Source organism: Coloeus monedula (genome assembly GCF_965178545.1).
Source record: "Coloeus monedula genome assembly, chromosome: 1".
Lineage (NCBI taxonomy): Eukaryota > Metazoa > Chordata > Aves > Passeriformes > Corvidae > Coloeus > Coloeus monedula.
Genome location: NC_138781.1, coordinates 157806543 through 157812542, shown reverse-complemented (window position 1 = coordinate 157812542; position 6000 = coordinate 157806543).

Below are 6000 nucleotides of genomic sequence, written 5' to 3'. Positions count from 1 at the left end.
ATGCCATTCTTACAACAGGCAATTAGCCATGGACTGTTAATGACTTGGCTGGCCTTTGTGGGAACGGCTCCCAGGTGGAATCAGAGTCACTGGAGCCTGACTCATGGACGCTGTCCTGACAGAAATATTTTGTACCGCGAGCCCAGCAAAGTCCCATTACCCTGGAGCTGAGTTTGCAGTCACCGCAGCTCTTGAAGCTCTGCCTCGCTGCTACAGAGAGATCCTGCAGGAGCTTAAGCAGCTGTGAAAGAAGCGTCACCTCCTGGCTGTGCCACCAAGCTGGAATGAGAATGAGCGTTTTCTGTCCTGCAAAAGCCTCGATCACTTTGTTCATTGCTTGTCTTTGGCACAGCAGAGGCAAACCGGGGTTCAAGTCTCATCAGCTCAATGATTTTAGCGAGCTTGTTGCTCTAAATGAATCATGGGCGTGGCCCTGTGCTTTTGTTAAGTACTTGATGGAATGGGGTAGAGTTTTAGCCACAGCTTTTAAGCTCTTCCATGACACTTTAAAAGTCCTTCATTTTACAGGCCTTTTCTCCATCCTCTATAAAGAGAAGGGCAGGTTTACAACATCCCTCACAGTTAACAGGGTGAAAAAGGGCAGAGGAGTTGATACTTCCAATTGTGCAGGAGCCAATTAAGGTTTTTAAGCAAAACATTTAAGCCATAAGACACTTATCACCCTTTTGGAACCCATCCTGGAGCAGTTACCTTCTATCTTCCCAGCTTTACTTCTCTTCCTGCTTGGCTCCAGGTCCATTTCCCTCTAGGCTGCCCCTCCCCTCCTATGAGCTTGACATGAATTTAAAATATCATGTTCAAGATTTGCAGAATAATCACTGAATCACAGAATCATTACTTAGGAAAAGACCTGTGAGGTCATCGAGTCCAGCATTTGACTGATCTCCACCTTGTCAACCAGCACTGAGTGCCACATCCAATTGTCCCTTGAACACTCCCAGGGCTGGCGACTCTACCACCACCCTGGACAGCCCCTTCCAATGCCTGACCACCCCTTCCATGAAGAAATTCTTCCTGATGTCCAACCAAACCTCCCCAGGCACAGCGTGAGGATACATCCTCTTGTCCTGATGAATGGCTTTAGTCTAAGGCGATGGAGAAAATAAAAACACTGGGTTTTTCCCCCTTTTCTCTCCATTTCCAGAATTATTTAATGATCCTCTTGAAGTCATATATGAGGCACAGAGGAAACAGGCAGAGTGGGCAGACCTTGTCAAGGTAAGTGAAATGCATTATTCCTGTACAAAGTACCAGCCGACTGTACCGTTAACAGCAATGGCAATAAAAAATGCAGCTCTCTCTCACCTTAAGGGGATTTGAGTCACTGACGTTTTAATTAACAATGTTCCCATCTCCCAGCATCAAGTCTGCAGCCTGCACAACTTCTCCTTGCTGGAATGGATGGAGATCAGGTGTCCTTTGCTACAATGATTCTGCGTGGAATGACATGTCCTGGGCACCGGGGACTCGTCTCAGGAAGAGCCACACCTGGAAAATGATGGTCTTTCCCATTTTAGGAGGAAAAAATCCGGAGGAAGCGGCTGGCAGAAAGCAGGCTGAGGGCAGCCAGACCATACAAGCCACAAAGAATGGTCACAAACCCCTTGAGTTTATCAAAATATAAGAACCTGGAAACAAGTGAGTGGATGGGATGGTTTAAAGAGATGAAACTGGGGGCAAAGCCTGTCACAAAAATCTGGTAAAGATCATGGGAATGTAAATGACTCTGGATCACAACCAGAAATCTCTCTGAAGATCACAGAACCTCTCTTTCTTCACAGGCTGGCCAACACCTCTGTTCTGTCTGTCACACAGGGAAATCAGGTAGAACCTCCCCTTTTCCTTCCCTGACATTCATTCATGGAGGTAAAAAATGGCACCAAAAAAGAATGAAACCAAATTTTTTTTGTTGCTTAAGACAAGAAATCTTTGATGCAAGGAGGAGCTGGTAGATGGCTGGAAGGAGGCCAAGGAGAGAAGGGATGAAGGTGGCTTTGGCTCTAATAGAAAAGCCTATAGACAAAGAAAAGAGAGAACATGGATATTCCCAGTATCCATACTGGAAGAGCAGAAAGAAAGGTGAGATTTGAACAGGTGCTGCCAGGAACCAAATTCTATCCAGCCCCTCTATCAACGTGGCTGGCATGTCTACCAACCAAGGCCTTCACCCACCATTCCCATCATTGTTCCACAGACAAAGCCTGACATTAGCTCACGATATGGAGCACAAATAGGGATTCAGAAGGTAAATAAAATGTCTTTGTGTGTGGTGTGTGTTCTAAACTGTGGCAATGAATCACAGAAGAGGCAGATGCTTCTCTGTCACTGGAAAACGTTAAATTGGACTGGATCTAATTCTTCTGCTTAGTCTGAATTAGGGGACTGTTTCAGAAACTGCTGAGTGCAGCACCCTGCTCTGCTCCATGCTGATGGCAGATCATCATGTTCCCTGTATGGTTTTGAAATGGTTTTGTGGAGTGAAGCCTTGGGGCTCCTCCGTTCTCTGCACTGCCCAGCAGCAAGGAGCACAAAACATCTTTAAAACACCTTTATTTGGTATATATTTGGTTAGGAAATATCTTCAGCCAAAAATTATCCCAGGTTAAATTTAGCAAATTTGTTTGAATCCTGAGCACCCCCAAAATATAGATTATAGAATCAAGAAATGGTTTGGGTTGGAAAAGACCTTAAAGCTCATCCAGTTCCAACCCCTCTGCCATGGGCAGGGACACCTTCCACTAGAGCAGGTTGCTCTAATCTCCATCCGGCCTGAACATGATGGGAATAAGGACATGAGATCCCATCCTCCAAGCTCACGTATTTTGAAAGTCAGCCCATGCAGCCATAAGACAGAAATTGACTTCTGCAGACTCTCAGGGTGTTGATGAGATCTGAGATCGCCCTTTGCCTTCCTCCTGGGAGTCACAAAACCCTTTTTTGACTCCAATATAAACCTGTACAGCTCTTTCATAACAGCACATTTGCCTCTGGGTATTACCTTGTCTCGACACAATCCATTTTTAAACACCAAAGCTGCCAGTTGACGCAGGGCTGAATTGTGTGTCTGGAAACCAAATGGTTCTTTGAAAATCGACGAAACTGTATTTACAAGAGCAGTTACTCCATCAGCACTGTCAAATTAATTTTTCAGATGTGATCTTTTTGACAAACTGCTTTTCTTTCCTCACCTTCTGGCACAAAGGTCACTTCTGAACTCTGTTTCATCATAGTTCATTTACAACCACCTTTAAAATATTTATGAGGATAACTTATCTGTTGCTTCCACAATGCCTTCTTTCCTCCCCTAAAACTTAACTTCATCCACCCCATTGGAAGACACTGACAACTAGTTGGTTATTTGGATGCCTCTCTTGAAAGCAGAGTTTTGCAGGTGCAACTTCCCTCTGCAAATTTGACATAAGCAGCAAATCCTGATTGATCTTTGAGGACCATTTTGGTTTTTTAGGAAAAAAAATTGGTTTTTATTATAAATCAATATTATTTGGTTTTAAGGCACCACAAGGCAGCCTAAGCTCATTAAGAGAGAGAGAAAGAGAGAATGCCATGTGCATTTTGGCAATGTCTTGTGTATGCAGTGGTGGCAAGTGTGACTTACAGGACCAAGGCACTCCTATCACCAGGTCCATTGCCTTCCTGCTCAAGGACATCACAGCCAAACACACTCAAACACCTGGAACTGTTGATCCTTGGATGCTATCCATGGCCAAACCCATTTTTTCTAGATCCAACCCACTGGTCGCAACGTGGTGACCCTGGGATGTAAATCTGTACAAAATCCCACACAGATATTACAGGGAGGCAGAAGTGGATGGTGAAAGCAAACCAGTTTTGATGTATCCTTTCCAACTTCCTAAACACCTGAAGGACCCAGGACTCCTGAATACACCCAGGAGAGATCAGAGCAGAGAACCTGGTTTCCCAAACCACTCCTCTATTTCATGTCTGAGGTCTGTGTATAAATAGAAATAGAACTCTGTAGTGTTGGTATAACAGCAAGTGGAATAAGGGGAAAAAGAGCGAAGGCAAATAAATACAGAGATAAAACTTTCGTAAGCCCACAGGACCATCACATCTATTTTCTGCATCATCCAGTGATTCCTGCATTGAGCTAAATAACTTGAAGCTGAGCTAGGACCTGTCTTTCAAAACCACAGGCAGCTCGGACTTAATGCATTTTGAGCAATGGAAAATCTACCCCTTCCCTTGGGAAGCTGCTGTAGCAGTTAATTAATTTTTGCTGTTAAAAATATTTGCTGTTGTTCCAATTTGAATTTGTCTATGTTGTTCCAAGGAAGGATTTCATCAAGACTGTTAGGAGTTCCTGGTACTTGCACTCCACCTTCATAAGATCTTCTTCAAACACTTGATAAATATTAGAGAAACCTCACAACATCCCTGAGATACACAAAAATGTAATTACTTCAGTGCGTTCCATGGATGAGAACAACGGGAGAGAGGAATTGAAATGCTACCAGGCAAAGCTGAGAGGTGAATCAGGTGGGATACCCAGGAATAAAAGCTACCACCTCCATTGCCTGCTCCATGGCACTGTGTCCTGCATCCACACTTGAGGGACAGTCACAGTTATGTGTCCTTCACACCTCAAAGACAACCCAAAAGGGGGTGATCTCTGCAGCACTGAGCAGCTCCAGGAAGAACTGAGACCACCAGGAGCAGGCACAACTATTTGTGCCCTTTTCCCTCTGTTCCTGGAATCTTGCACGGATCCATACAGGATCCCTTGATGTTGTGAAGTTTGATAACAGCAGATACTTAATGGAGGGCCTGGCTTCTCCTCGCGGAACCCAGCAAGGAATACAGAAGCTACTTTAAAAATACTGGAAATTTCCAAGATATCTCACTCGGGTTTGTAATTCCCTCAAGTCCCTTAACAAATCCCTCGTCCCCACTCCATGTTAGCCACTCAGTCACTCAGTGACTGGCACTTTTTGTCTCCACAAGCATTTTCTCCACCACTTAGCCTCCAATGTCACCCGCTCTTCTCAAATGGGATTATATGACATGGTTGGCTTGATGACCTAGAAGGTCCCTTCCAGCTTTATGTTGTAGTAGAATATTAACGACTCTGCTAATTCAGAGCTGTCTGACCTCCACTCTGTACAGCCACAAGCAAGATGATCTTCCTCTCATTATAGCTGTCGTGTTCTCAAATAACCTGTTCATGTAAAATGCATGCACAGTTTTCTCCTTCTCCCTGCAATACAGCGATTTCTCTCTACCCAAAAAAAGCCAGGCACTGCTCTGATTATCTTCTCTGTAAAACATTTTGGAGGTTATTTCCTTTTTATCCCAAAGCCAGGGATATAACTATGAAATGAATGGAGTTCTTGGTGTGAAATAATTGGACTTAAAATCTGGGAAGGAATCTAATGGGATTCATTTATCTCATATACCCCCCACATCCCAACTAATGCAAGTAAGGGCTTGATGAGTTGTCAGGGAAGCAAAGAGGCTGTTCCTGTTCCTGCAGATAAGGATGGCTCCTTCTTGCCTTCAATAATGCACTTTCCTGCCTGTCACCTTGGAAGCTCAACCAATTTAGGCAATTCCAGGTACCTTTGTGTTCCAGAAACATCAGGAAATCACCTGGGAATCTCCTTCCAGCACTCAAATGAATGCCCAAAAGGGTGGGAGATGAGGAAAAATGTAGCACACCTTATTCATGGTCCAGTGCCAGCCCTGCAGAGCAATGCAGGTACACCAAGGGGTTTTCTTTAGCTCTGAGGAGTTTGGAACAGACCCAGAAACTCTCTGCCCTTTGTTAGACCTCACATGGTGATCTGAGAGTCAAAATGAGGGAAAAACTCATAAAATGTGCTGTACAGGCATGTGGAAACTCTTCCCTTTACCTAAAGATCTCATAGGAAATGCATTCACAGAATTTTTACATGGAATTGCTTATAATAACAATAATAACAACAGATTTTATAAAGTCTT